Source organism: Meriones unguiculatus, chromosome 4 (assembly GCF_030254825.1).
Source record: "Meriones unguiculatus strain TT.TT164.6M chromosome 4, Bangor_MerUng_6.1, whole genome shotgun sequence".
NCBI classification, from domain to species: Eukaryota; Metazoa; Chordata; class Mammalia; order Rodentia; family Muridae; genus Meriones; species Meriones unguiculatus.
This window is the reverse complement of record NC_083352.1, coordinates 31,299,535-31,312,795: the sequence shown is the minus strand read 5'-3', so window position 1 is coordinate 31,312,795 and position 13,261 is coordinate 31,299,535. Positions and strand designations below refer to the sequence as shown.

Genomic DNA, 13,261 nt, shown 5'->3' with positions numbered 1-13,261 from the left:
GTTCAAGGCTCTCCCTGACTTTTTCTTCCAACACATTTAGTATATCTGGTTTTATGTTGAGGTCTTTGATCCACTTGAGATTTATTTTTGTGCAGGGTGATAAGTATGGATCTATTTTCATTTTTCTACATGTAGACATGCAGTTAGACCAACTCCATTGCTTGAAGATGCTATCATTTTTCCATTGTATTGTTTTGACTTTGTAAAAAATCAAGTATCCATAGGTGTGTGGGTTTATTTCTGGGTCTTCTGTTCAATTCCATTGATCCTCCAGACTTTTTCTCCGCCAGTACCATTCAGTTTTTATTACTGTTGCCCTATAATATAGCTTGAGATCAGGGATGGAGATACCTCCAGAAGATTGGTTCTTACTTGCTTCATTTGTAAACTTTTCTAGTTTATATACCTAAGACTAATATTTACAAGTTTATAAAGAAAATTAAGGTACTTTTATATGCATGTGTCTATGCACATTGCTTTGTGTATGCAGTGCCTCTGGAGGCAGAGACCCCCTGAAACTGTAGTCACAGGCAGCTGTTAAATATTAATGGAAACACACAAAAAGTACATTTTTTCTTTTTAAATTAAATTTTGTTTGCATTAATTATATTTTATTCACCTTGTATCCCAGCTGTAGGCCCCTCCCTCATTCCCTCCCAACCCTACCCTCTCTCCCTCATTCCCTCCCAACCCTACCCTCTCTCCCTCATCTCCTCCCATGCCCCTCTCCAAGTTTGTAACCCTTTGAGCTGCCTTTAGGCCAGTGTGCTCCAGGTTCTCAGCCTTCATGAACTTCCTCTCTTACTTGTGTGGGCTTATGATGCGGCATGTCTTTGGGTCACTTCTGCTCATGTATACAACCTCACACTATAAGACACTCCAGTAAAACCTGTTGGTTCAGCACATCAGACTTTGGTAGGTCTTCACTTTCCTGTCTGGGGTGAGTAGATGTTTGTTTCTGTCTCCTAGGAGTTTGTGTCTCATGACAGGTATTTCCAGGTATTAGTTCTCATGGCCTTGAAGTCACAAAGGCCTATGGATTTCAGGTCACTTTAATTATATGTGGCTTGTTACTGAAGAGGAATTGAATGGATGTGTGCCATTCAGAGCAGTGTTTCTAGCAAGAGATTCTTCTCCTTTTTATTATCTTAATTTTCCCTTAGATCTTCACCTTTAGTCCTTCTCATGTGCACACTACCTCAATAGGTTTACTGCATGTTTTCTTCTCCAAATAGGTCTTCAATACAAACAATTTGCTTGTCCCAGTAAAAAGTGAAGATTTTATTTACAGCTTCATGAACAAGGCACAGTTTGATCTAAGAAAATATGTGTAGGGAAATTCCTTGTATTTCTTTTCCATAATATCATCAGAGTTTATCTAAAAGACTTCTGTTGTATTGATCCTGTTGTTTTAATGTAAATTCCATAATAAGTGAGTTTAAATTCATCAGATATTCTTTCCTCTCCAAATTTACTAACAAATTTGCTGCATGGTTTTAGGATATGTATATATTTTTTTTGCCAAAAAGCAGTTTCCTACTTTGAACATTCATGGACTATTATTCCTTCCCTTTGTATATTCTACTCATTTTATTTATGTCACTTGAGTAATCTGAATTCAAGTTAATAAAGTATTTTTCAAGAAAGTACAGTGGAAATTGAATCAATAAATAAATGTACATGCAGCAACACTTTCTCTTAGGCTTTATGTGCACTTATTATTGTTCATAATTTAATATTTATTGAGCACTAAGAATCCCATTCTAGTTAGAACAGCGAAGTAGATGCCATCTCTTCCCAGACGACTCATATTCTCTTGGAAAATGTAATTTTTAAAAGTGTCAAACTTAGCCCTGACTATTACATAAATCAAGATAGACGGTAAACCATAAAGTTTCAACGAAATTTGTCTTAAAGTTTATTTTTGCCCATAAAACTTTAACAAATATCTACACGAAGAATAATATCTGACTAAAAGTATGATTGACATGCCAGAGTATTAACCAAGTGATATGGGTTTGATATCTGCAGTATAACATGATAGGGTTGAACTCCAAGTTGAAGTCTATTAAAGCTAGATTGAAAGGAAAAGCTGTCTGACCCAGACACAAAGTCTTTTTCATTTTCAAGCATTCCACGTAATCATTGTCAGGTATGGTTTAGATGGGAGGCTTTGACCCCCTTTTAACGAAGGAATTTGTTTAAGTCATTTTATTCAAACTGAGGCCTGGCCCAGAAGGTGGTACATGCCCTTGCTTGGATTTTACAAAGTAAGCATGACTGCCTAGGATCTATGGCATGCTTATTGACCAAAACCAAGACATGACGTTCTGTGTCATTTTTATCCTGGTCCAACTTGGAACTTCAGTCTTGATGATGGTTAAATGAAAATTAAATCACATCGATGAAGTGTCAGGCAGATAGCTACGAGGAGCTTAGCATTTTCTTCTGGTTTTCTTCTACTGACACTAACAGATTTCATGTTTTACCTACTGCATTGGAAGCAGAAAACACTTCAAGACAAAACAGACTATAAATTCTGAAAAATTAGACAAAAATTTCACTGGCACCACTATTTGATAGTCTGTAAGTCAAATATTTATAAGGAGTATTAGGCTCAGGTTTCCTAGTGTCTTAAACTAAATTGCCTACTGTACCAGGAACTGATAATCTCTCTCAGCTCCCCAAGCATGATCCTTACTTACTGAGAAGGAATTCACATTTTACAACAAATAGCTGCTTGTTACATGAGTGTGCCTGGACATTTGAGGAAAGAATGACCCTTTACAGCCAGAAGTAAACATCCTGTCAGATGTTTTCACCTCTCCCTCCCCCATCCTTCCCTCTGTATTGTGTGTGTGTGTGTGTGTGTGTGTTGTCTACATGTATGTGTGTGAGGGTGTGTGAATGAGTCCTTGAAGGGATATATGTAAGTATATGTGTGTGCGTAGAACCCAGGCACAGCAGTCACGTGTCTTCCGCAATTGTTCTTAACTTTATTCTAAGAACACAGTCTCTCCTTGATTCTGGAGCTCTCAAATTGGCTAATTCCATCACAGATTCGATATTTCTTTGAGTTTTGCTTATTTCTTAGAGCAATATGCATTGTATATTGTATATGTATATTTGTATCATTATGATACAAGTTTGTATATATTTGTGGTAGATTTTTTTTTCTGCACTTGTTTAGAACTCTTTCTTCTGCAGAGGATCACTACCACTCTGGAAGCAAGTTTTGACAATTTAGTACCTTTAGATTTGAATTGATTTAGGGCCATGGTTTCATGTAACAACTGGTAAATTAAAATCATAGAAAGGGAAAGAAGGGGGAGATAGAAAGACCTAGAGGGGACAGGAGCTCCAAAAGAAGACCAACAGAGCGGTAAAAACTGAGCCCTGGGGGCCTTGCAGAGACTGATACCCCAATCAAAGACAATGCATGGAGAGGACCTAAAACCAGGCTCAGATGTAGCCCATAGACTCAGTCTCCAGGCCAGAGAGGAAGACAATGCAACCAGTCCTGATGAGACCTGATAGAATAGGGTCAAATAGAAGGGGAGGAGGACCTCCTCTATCAGTGAACTAGGGGAGGGGTATAGGAGGAGGAGGTGGGTTTTGGAGGAGATGAGGGAGGGGACCACATCTGGGATACAAATTGAATAAATTTTAATAAATAATAATGATTAAAAATTTTAAAAATAATAAAAAAAGGAAGAATAAAACAGCAGCCTTGTATCTTTACAAAAAAGTCAGGCTATGGAACTTGGTGTGATAGAAAGTGGAATATATTAGAAAAAGAATTTGTAATGCTTCTGTGAAAATTATGAGGTACAGGCTTCAGTGAGACAGGTGAGATACCTGAGAAAAATATTTGGTTTATTCCATTTTTGAAGAAGGTATCAAATTAGTGTGGTTATTAGAGATATCACCAGGCATTTGTAAGAGTGAGCTGTACACTGTCAAAACACGCAGTGCTTAAAGGGAAGTTTATCAATTGTAACCCCCTAATTTTAACAAAACAGCTTAAAGTCCATTTACTTCAACAAAAGAATATTGAAATATAGCTCTGACATTACAAGATATGTTACTAGAATCATCTACTGATAAATGACTAAAAATGCATTTTTGAGTATAGTATTAATTGCTTCATTTTAGAAAAACATTAAACAAAAGTGCCCTGGGCTTGTTTAAATTGATTAAAAACCTCTCCTTCTTATATCTACATAGGTTATAATACTGATTTTAATGTTGAATGTCATTTAAACAGATTAGATATACATTATATTGTCTATTATAAATAATAGTGCATATAGGATCATATTACATAAGTTAACTTAGAAAAAAATCACTGGCTTGGCCACATGTGCAGTATTCTTGATAGACATACCTCTTTATTCAAAATGTCAAGCTTTCATGGTTGTTTTTCATGGACAATCATACTTCAAAGTTTTGGAAGTAAATTTATATAGTAAAATAGAGTTAGAACATATATAGACTTCTCAACTCTTTTCTTCAAATGTTATCTATTCAGCTTCTTTTCAGCTTTTATCTAGCACATCCATTTTCATTTTATTATTCAAATTCATTTTATACTTTAATAAAATATTGGCAAAGTGGGTAAGAAAAATCTAATCCTTTAATACAATCACTTTGAGAAACAGTACAAAAAGGAACAGGGTCTTATCAGTTCTAATCTTCAATATGATTGGTGAGTAATGAAACTGCAATTGCCTACAAAATGAAGTTTCACTTTAAAACAAAAAGAAGCAATAATTAATCATAGAGACTATATTTGCAATGATTTTGAGTCAAAGAATATCACTGCTTTCAAAGGCAATAATCATAATCCCATAATCTCCACACATCTTTTCATTAACCTAGTTGGTTTGAGGAAAGAGAAGAAAGAAACTGAGTGACTGAATTTGTAAAGCAATATTGTAATAGATGTGTGAAGGATCAGGGAGGATTGCAAAAGTGTAGAATGGTGCTCGCTTCGGCAGCACATATACTAAAATTGGAATGATACAGAGAAGATTAGCATGGCCCCTGCTCAAGGATGACACACAAATTCATGAAGCATTCCATATTTTTTACAGATAATATCCCCCGCCCCAAATTAAAAGAAAACAAGCAATGAAACACAGTAAGACCACTGACTCCAATATAAAAGGTACTAACATTCATTGGTCACTATTATCTATCAACATCAATGGACTCAACTCGCCAATAAAAAGACACAGACTAACAGACTGGTTGTGGAAACAGGATCCAAAATTCTGCTGCATCCAAGAAATGCACCTCTAAAACAAAGATAAACATTACCTCAGAGTAAAGGGCTGGAAAAATGTCTTTTAAGCAAATGGACCCAGAAAACAAGCTGTGGTAGCTATCCTAATACCTAATAAAATAGACTTTCAACCAAAATTAATAAAAAAAGATGAGGAGGGACACTACATTCTCATTAAAGGAAAAATCCGACAAGAGGACATCATAATTCTGAACATCTATGCCCCAAATAAAAGAGTGCCTACATTCAAAAGGGAAACATTACTAACACTTAAATCACACATAGATCCCAACACCTTGATAGTGGGAGACTTCAACACCCCACTTTCACCAAGGGACAGATCATATAGACAGAAGCCTAATAAGGAAATAAAGGCACGTACAGAGGTCCTAAATCAACTGGACCTAATAGATGTCTACAGAATTTTCCACCCAAACTCAAAAGTGTATACCTTCTTTTCAGCACCTCATGGAACCTTCTCCAAAATAGACCATATAGTTGGTCACAAAGCAAGTCTCAACAGATACAAGAAGATCGAAATAATCCCCTGTATTCTATCTGACCACGATGGACTAAAGCTGGACCTCAACAACAATGGAATTAGAAAAAAAATAACAAGCACATGGAAACTGAACAACTTGCTGTTCAATGATAGCTGGGTTAAGGAAGAAATAAAGAAAGAAATTAAAGACTTGCTAGAATTCAATGAGAATGAAGGTACAATATACCCTAATTCATGGGACACAATGAAAGCAGTGCTCAGAGGAAAATTCATAGCACTAAGGGCCTTCAAGAAGAAATTTGTGATATCTCATACAAGCAACTTAATGGCCCAACTGAAAGCCCTAGAAAAAAAAGGCAAATATACCCAAGAGGAGCAGATGGCTGGAAATAATCAAACTCAGGGCTGAAATCAATCAATTAGAAACAAATAAATTATTCAAAGAATCAATGAAACCAAGAGCTGGTTCTTTGAGAAAATTGACGAGACAGACAAACCTTTAGCCTAACTAAAATGCAGAGAGAGACTATCCAAATCAGCAAAATCAGAAATGAATAGGGGAACATAACTACAGACACCAAGGAAATACAAACAATCATTAGGTCGTACTACAAAAGCCAATATGACAAGAAATTCGAAAATTTAAAAGAAATGGACAATTTTCATGATAGATTCCATCTACCAAAATTAAGTCAAGATCAGGTAGAAAGATTGAATAGTCTTATATCCCCCAAAGAAATAGAAACAGTCATCAACAGTCTCCCTTCCAAAAATAAGCCCTGGGACAGATGGATTCAGTGCAGAATTCTACCAGACCTTCAAAGAAGTGCTAACTCCAATTCTCTCCAAACTATTCCACAAAATAGAAGCAGAAGGAACATTACCAAACTCATTCTATGAAGCCACAGTCACCTTGATACCTAAACCACACAAAGAACCAACAAAAAAAGAGAACTTCTGACCTATCTCTCTCATGAACATTGATGCAAAAATACTCAGTAAAATACTTGCAAACCGAATCCAAGAACATATCAAAGATATCATCCACCATGACCAAGTAGGCTTCATCCCAGGCATGCAAGGGTGGTTCAGCATACAGAAATCCATCAATGTAATCCACTACATAAACAAACTGAAGGAGAAAAACCACATGATCTCTCACATTCATCTCCTTAGATGCTGAAAAAGCATTTGACAAAGTCCAACACCCATTCATGATTAAAGTCTTAGGGAGATCAGGGATACAAGGCACATACCTAAACATAGTAAAGGAAACATACAGCAAGCTTATAGCCAACATCAAACTCAATGAAGAGAAACTTAAATCAATCCCACTGAAATCAGGGACAAGACAAGGCTTCCCACTCACTCCATATCTCTTCAACACAGTACTTGAAGTCCTAGCCAGAGCAATGAGACAACTAAAGGAGATCAAGGGGATACAAATTGGAAAGGAAGAGGTCAAAGTGTCACTATTTCCAGATGATATGATAAATGAGCAACCCCAAAAATTCAACCAGAGAACTCCTTCAGCTGATAAACACCTTCAGCAAAGTGGCAGGATACAAAATCAACTAAAAAAAAAAATCAGAAGCCCTCCTGTATACCAAAGACAAAAGGGCTGAGAAAGAAATCAGGGAAACAACACCCTTCACAATAGCCACCAATAACATAAAATACCTTGGGGTGACACTAACCAAGCAAGTGAAAGACCTGTTTGAGAAAAACTTCAAGTCTCTGAAGAAAGAAATTGAAGAAGATATCAGAAGATGGAAAGATCTCCCATGCACATGGATCCGTAGGATTAAAATAATGAAAATGGCCATCCTGCCAAAAGCAACCTACAGATTCAATGCAATTCCCATCAAAATACCAACTCAGTTCTTTACAGACCTTGAAAAAAAAGATTCTCAGCTTCATATGGAGAAACAAAAAAACCTGAATCTCCAAAATGATCCTGTACAACAACAGATCATCTGGAGGTATCTCTATCCCCGATCTCAAGCTGTACAGAGCAATAGTAATAAAAACTGCATGGTATTGGCATAGAAACAGAAAGGAGGATCAACGGAACCAAATAGAAGACCCAGAAATAAACTCACACACCTATGAATCCTTGATTTTTGAAAAAGAACCCAAAACATTCAATGGAAACAAGATAGCATCTTCAATAAATGGCGCTGGACCAACAGGATGTCTACATGCAGAAAAATGCAAACAGATTCATATTTATCACCCTGAACAAAACTAAAGTCCAACTGGAACAAAGACCTCAACATAAAACTAGATATTCTAAATTGGTTAGAAGAAAAAGTGGCAGTTAATAAAATGTAACTGATAAAAAAAAAATAAAATAAAAAATAAAAATAAAAAAAAAACAAAAAAAAAAGAAGAAAAAGTGGGGAACAACCTAGAACTCATCGGCACAGGAGACAACTTCCTGAACAGAACACCAACAGCACAGGCTCTAAGAGCAATAATCAATAAATGGGACCTCATGAAACTGAAAAGCTTCTGTAAAGCAAAGGACACCATCATCAAAACAAAACAAATGCCTACAGACTGAGAAAGAACCTTCACCAACTCTTTAACTGACAGAGTGGTAATATCCAGTATATATAAAGAATTAAAGAAGCTGAAAAGCAACAAACCTAGCAATCCAATTAAAATATGGGGAACAGAGCTAAACAGAGAATTTTTGATAGAGGAATATTGAAAGGCAGAGAAACACTTAAAAAAATGCTCAACCTCAGTAGCCATCGGGAAATGCAAATCAAAACGACCCTGAGACTTCACCTTTCACCCATCAGAATGGTCAAGATCAAAAACTCAAGTGACTATACATGCTGGAGAAGTTGTGGAGAAAGGGCAACTCTCCTCCATTGCTGGTGGGAATGTAAACTGTTATAACCACTTTGGAAGTCAATCTGGTGCTTTCTCTGACAATTAGGAATAGTGCTCCCTCAAGACCCAACTATACCATTGCTAGGTACATACACAAAATTTGCCCAAGCACATAACAAGGACATTTGCTCAACCATGTTCATAGCAGCTTTATTTGTAATAGCCAGAACCTGGAAACAACCCATATTTCCATCAACTGAGGAATGGATGCAGAAATTGTGCATCCATTTTTACACAATGGAATACTACTTAACAATCAAAAACGAGGAAATCATGAAATTTGCAGACAAATGGTGAGATCTAGAAAAGATCATTCTGAATGAAGTATCCCAGAAGGAGAAAGACAAACATGGTATATACTCACTTATATAGACCTACAAGATAAGATAAACATAATGAAATCTATACACCGAAAGAAGATAAACAAGAAAGCAGATACGGGATAGGATGATCAATTCTCACTTAGAAAGACAAAGGGATGTGCATTGGATGTATGACAGGAGTCTACCACAGAAGGTATCTGAAAGACTCTACCTAGCAGTGTTTCAAAGCAGATACTAAGACTTATAACCAAACCTTCGGCAGAGTGCAGGGAATCATATGAAAGGGGAGTTAGTATGACATGGAAAGGATAGGAGCTCCACAAGGACCAAATATATCTGAGCACAGTGGTCTTTTCTGAGACTGACACTCCACCAAGGACCATACATATGGATATAACCTAGAACCTCTGCTCAGATATAGCCTGTGGTAGCTCAGTAACCAATTGGTTTCCCATAGTAAAGGGAACAGGGACTATTTCTGACAGATACTCAATGGCAGGCTCTTTGACCTCCGCACACTCCAAGGGAGGAGGAGTCCTGCTAGGCCACAGAGGAGGACTTTGCAGACTGTCCTGAAGATACCTGATAAAACAGGGTCAGATGGAAGGGAAGGAGGTCCTCCCCAATAGGTAGACTTGGAAAGGGGCAGGAAGGAGATGAGGGAGGGAGGGTGGGATTGGGAGGGAATGAGGGAGAGGTCTATAGCTGGGATATAGGTGTGTGTGTGTGTGTGTGTGTGTGTGTGTGTGTGTGTGTGTTTACATGCCAGCGCAAACACAGACTAGGTGTTGAATGTCCTGAACTGAAGTTACAGGCTAATAGATAACACAATAGCTGCCTTAACTATCTGTCAAAGACACTAAAGCCACAGAAAGTCTTTCTTACAGGACTTGTTCATTATTTGAGCACTCTCAGTTTGGCTTGGATTTTGAACCTTGGAAAGAAAAATGCTTCAAGGATGGTAAAGAGGAGATGAAAGCTTCTGTTAAGCTTGTTTTTGCAAGTAACACTCATCTCAAATTTAAAAAAAAAAAAACAGAAGCATTCGTGAGGAGATTTTGTTTCATTTGCAAAATGTAATGCTCTGAAATCATTGATTGAGAATGATCTAAATTTTGATTATCCGCCTTGCTGCTTTCTCTGTCGCAGTCCCTTAGCTACAAGTAAATGTTTGTGTCCTATGCAAAATATAGAATGTGGCTTATGTAACAGAATATCAAACCATTGTGGGGATTGCATTCCACTGCCAATTTTATAAGGCCCTACTTAGTTGCTGAGAGGAGAAAATTGCGTTCAGATGAGTGTCAACTAGTGTTGAGTGAATTATTATATATTCAGATTTTAATACATTGACTAGAGAGCACTCAGGACACATTTTAAAAGTCAAACCCTTTAGCTATGGTTTCATTGAAGAACATAAGCTAAGAACAAAATCTATTGCCCTTGTCATGGTTCTCCGAAGGCTCATAACTAGCTTTATTAGAAATACTGAGGCACATTTATATCCCCCTGCTGAAGTGCGGTTGCTGGAATGTGGCTAAGGGAATCACAAATGAGCAGCCACAGACCCAGCAGGCTGACAGCTTCAGCTTTCAGTTTCTCATTTTGTAGATGATGTGAGTTCTCAGTTTCTCTTTCTGTAAGGTTTTATACGAGTACCATGTCCCTCAGAGGGAGTAAAGAATATCAAGCATTTTGTATAGCCTCGTCCATTGCAGTGTTTGATGAAGCAGTAGCTTACAGATATGGAACAAGTGAGACTTTTGCTATTTGTGGGTTTTGGTCAGTGTCCCCATCCTGCATGGATGTGAGATGACTGTGGTTAGCCTATAGTTCTCAGAGTGCTATTCTACTCTAAATTTTAAATAAAATTTACTCTTGAAAAAGCCACAGCCATCTGTCATGCCTATGGAATTTGGATTTCTCAGACCAGTCCATTTTAAAACATGCTTGATCACTTAGAAAACTAAAAATGTGGGCCATGCTTTATCTGGAGAGAAATATGATTTAATTTTTTTATTATTTCCAAACAAAAGGGTCAGAAACATTGTTTACCTGGGGGCCATTTATAATCCTAATTTAAATCAGTTTTTGTATTAAAACCTCCACTCTAACATGCTTCAATGTTGAGTTAATCATGATTTTAAAAAGTATTTCAGAAGGTTTTTTATTATATGCTTAGCTTAACATATATAATTTGAGATTACACTATTTATAATTTAAAATTATTTTCTGCAGACAAATCTTGATCAAGTTTGGCCTTGCTAATGTTTTGTAGTTGTTTTATTTAGCAAAATAAATCAGCGTAATTAATGAACTTAAAAATATTAGAAACAAGTGCCATACAGTATACCAAGCTGAGTTCTGTCTGATGACACAGCCTTAGAAACAATGTCATTGAGGCCAGTGGGGACTGAATCACCATAATAATGACTGCACATTGTGTTTCGTAGAACTTATAATAAACTTTTTAAAATCAACAGATGCAACTTAATTAGAAATAAAAGTCATATATTTAACATTATAGGTGTAAAAAGTTTAGCTAAATTTAATACTCATTGGGTATAATCTTAAATATTTTCATTCGCTGTTGCAATATATATTTTAAGCCTCATATAAACAATCATTGGCATAAAAACCCTACTACTCATTTTGTGCTAACGTCTGTTTACAATAGTGGACAAAAGTGATTTCATTGAGCATTGTTCTTGAGGAGCAGGACAAACAATAAAGTAACTGTGCAATTGGTTATAATTTATCAGTAAGCATTTGCCTGATTAAGGCATGATTTGATTGGTTATCTGTGCATATTGATAATTGTTTCTTTGTGATTAAATAAGAGTTGGTGCTTACTATAGAAATATACTCCACAATTAGATTTGGGTATTTTATTTATGATTCCAAAGCACAGACACAGTCTCAGGTCTGTGGACCCTGGCTTACTTATTTTAACAATTAAGTTTGTGTGGCTTTTATTCAGTTAGACTGTTTTGTTTTTAATTCATGTATGTTATAAAATTATTGAAGGTTTGTTGATACAATAAGAATATGCTCAAACAATGGTGCCATCACTAATTCTTGTAAATAAAATTCATCATAAAGTTATTTCCAGATATGGAGAGAAATACAGGAAGTAGATTTAACTAGTTATTATGCTTATTGCATGTTCATTCTGTAAATAAATCATATTTCAGCTGTTGTAACATCAGGAAGAGCATAAACACTTGTTTTATAATAAGAAAGAAAGCTGTGGTTCTAGGCAAAGGATTATATTTACCAATAGAAACGAATGGTGATCAGGTTATTCCATGTAGCCCCCCCCCCTCTCTCTCTCTCTCTCTGACAAGGTGCCACTATGTATTTCTGAATGGCCACTCTATAAAATCAAGCTGGTCTGAACTTAAAAAGGTCTGTCTGACTTAGCGTATCAAGTACTCCATTAGCAAATTTACTCCCATAATCAGCCAGTTAGGGTATATTATTATACGTAAGATTTGTTCTGGACAATTCTATCTCATGTATATTTCTTAATCTACCTGGATAGCTATCGGTTATCTTCTTTATCTCATATGTTCCATTTTGAAAGACATATGTTTGCACTTGTTGAAAGGAAAGAAAAGAATGTGGATAAGGAACACTAAATATTGTTTTGATATTGTCTTATCTGTATAGGATATGCAATGTATTACTTTTAAGTATGGGAATGCATTCTAACTTATAGTTTAGGAATAAAATAAGTGCCTTCTAAGGTGTATTGTGTGTGTGTGTGTAATTATGTGAGGTTTTATGCACATCATATGTGTACAGATACCCATAGAGTTCAGAGAGCCTTGGTTCACAGGCAGTTGTGAGCCTTCTGATGTAGGTGATGGCAACCAAACAAGGCTCCTCTGAAAAAGCAGTAAGCATTCTTAATCACTGACATATCTCTTCAGTACCAAGAATTGCTCTTGTATTCTTTACAAATGACTGCATATAAATAATTTTTTTTCGCTTTTAAGGAGTAGTTATCAACAGAACTGTATCACATAAGGCTGTACTATCATTTTGCCAATATTTTCTTATTGTTATATACTGGAAGTACATATAGTTCAATTAATATATCCAAGGTAAGCACATCTAAGTAATTTGATATTACCTGATAAACCCTAAATTCAAATACTCTCTCCTAAACTTAATTCCTGTTCATTAAAAATATATAAATATATAAATTGGCAGATATTATTTCTCTGAGTTATGCTGCCT

The 13,261-nt window shown here is 36.1% G+C and overlaps 1 non-coding gene across 1 annotated transcript; it reads left to right on the top strand.

Annotated features, from left to right (window-relative positions):
* The first annotated feature begins 4,984 nt into the window (after window positions 1-4,984).
* Window positions 4,985-5,091, top strand: LOC132653900 (U6 spliceosomal RNA). The gene has a single exon (XR_009591724.1). It is a non-coding gene; the product is annotated as a U6 spliceosomal RNA (small nuclear RNA).
* Window positions 5,092-13,261: the final 8,170 nt, after the last annotated feature.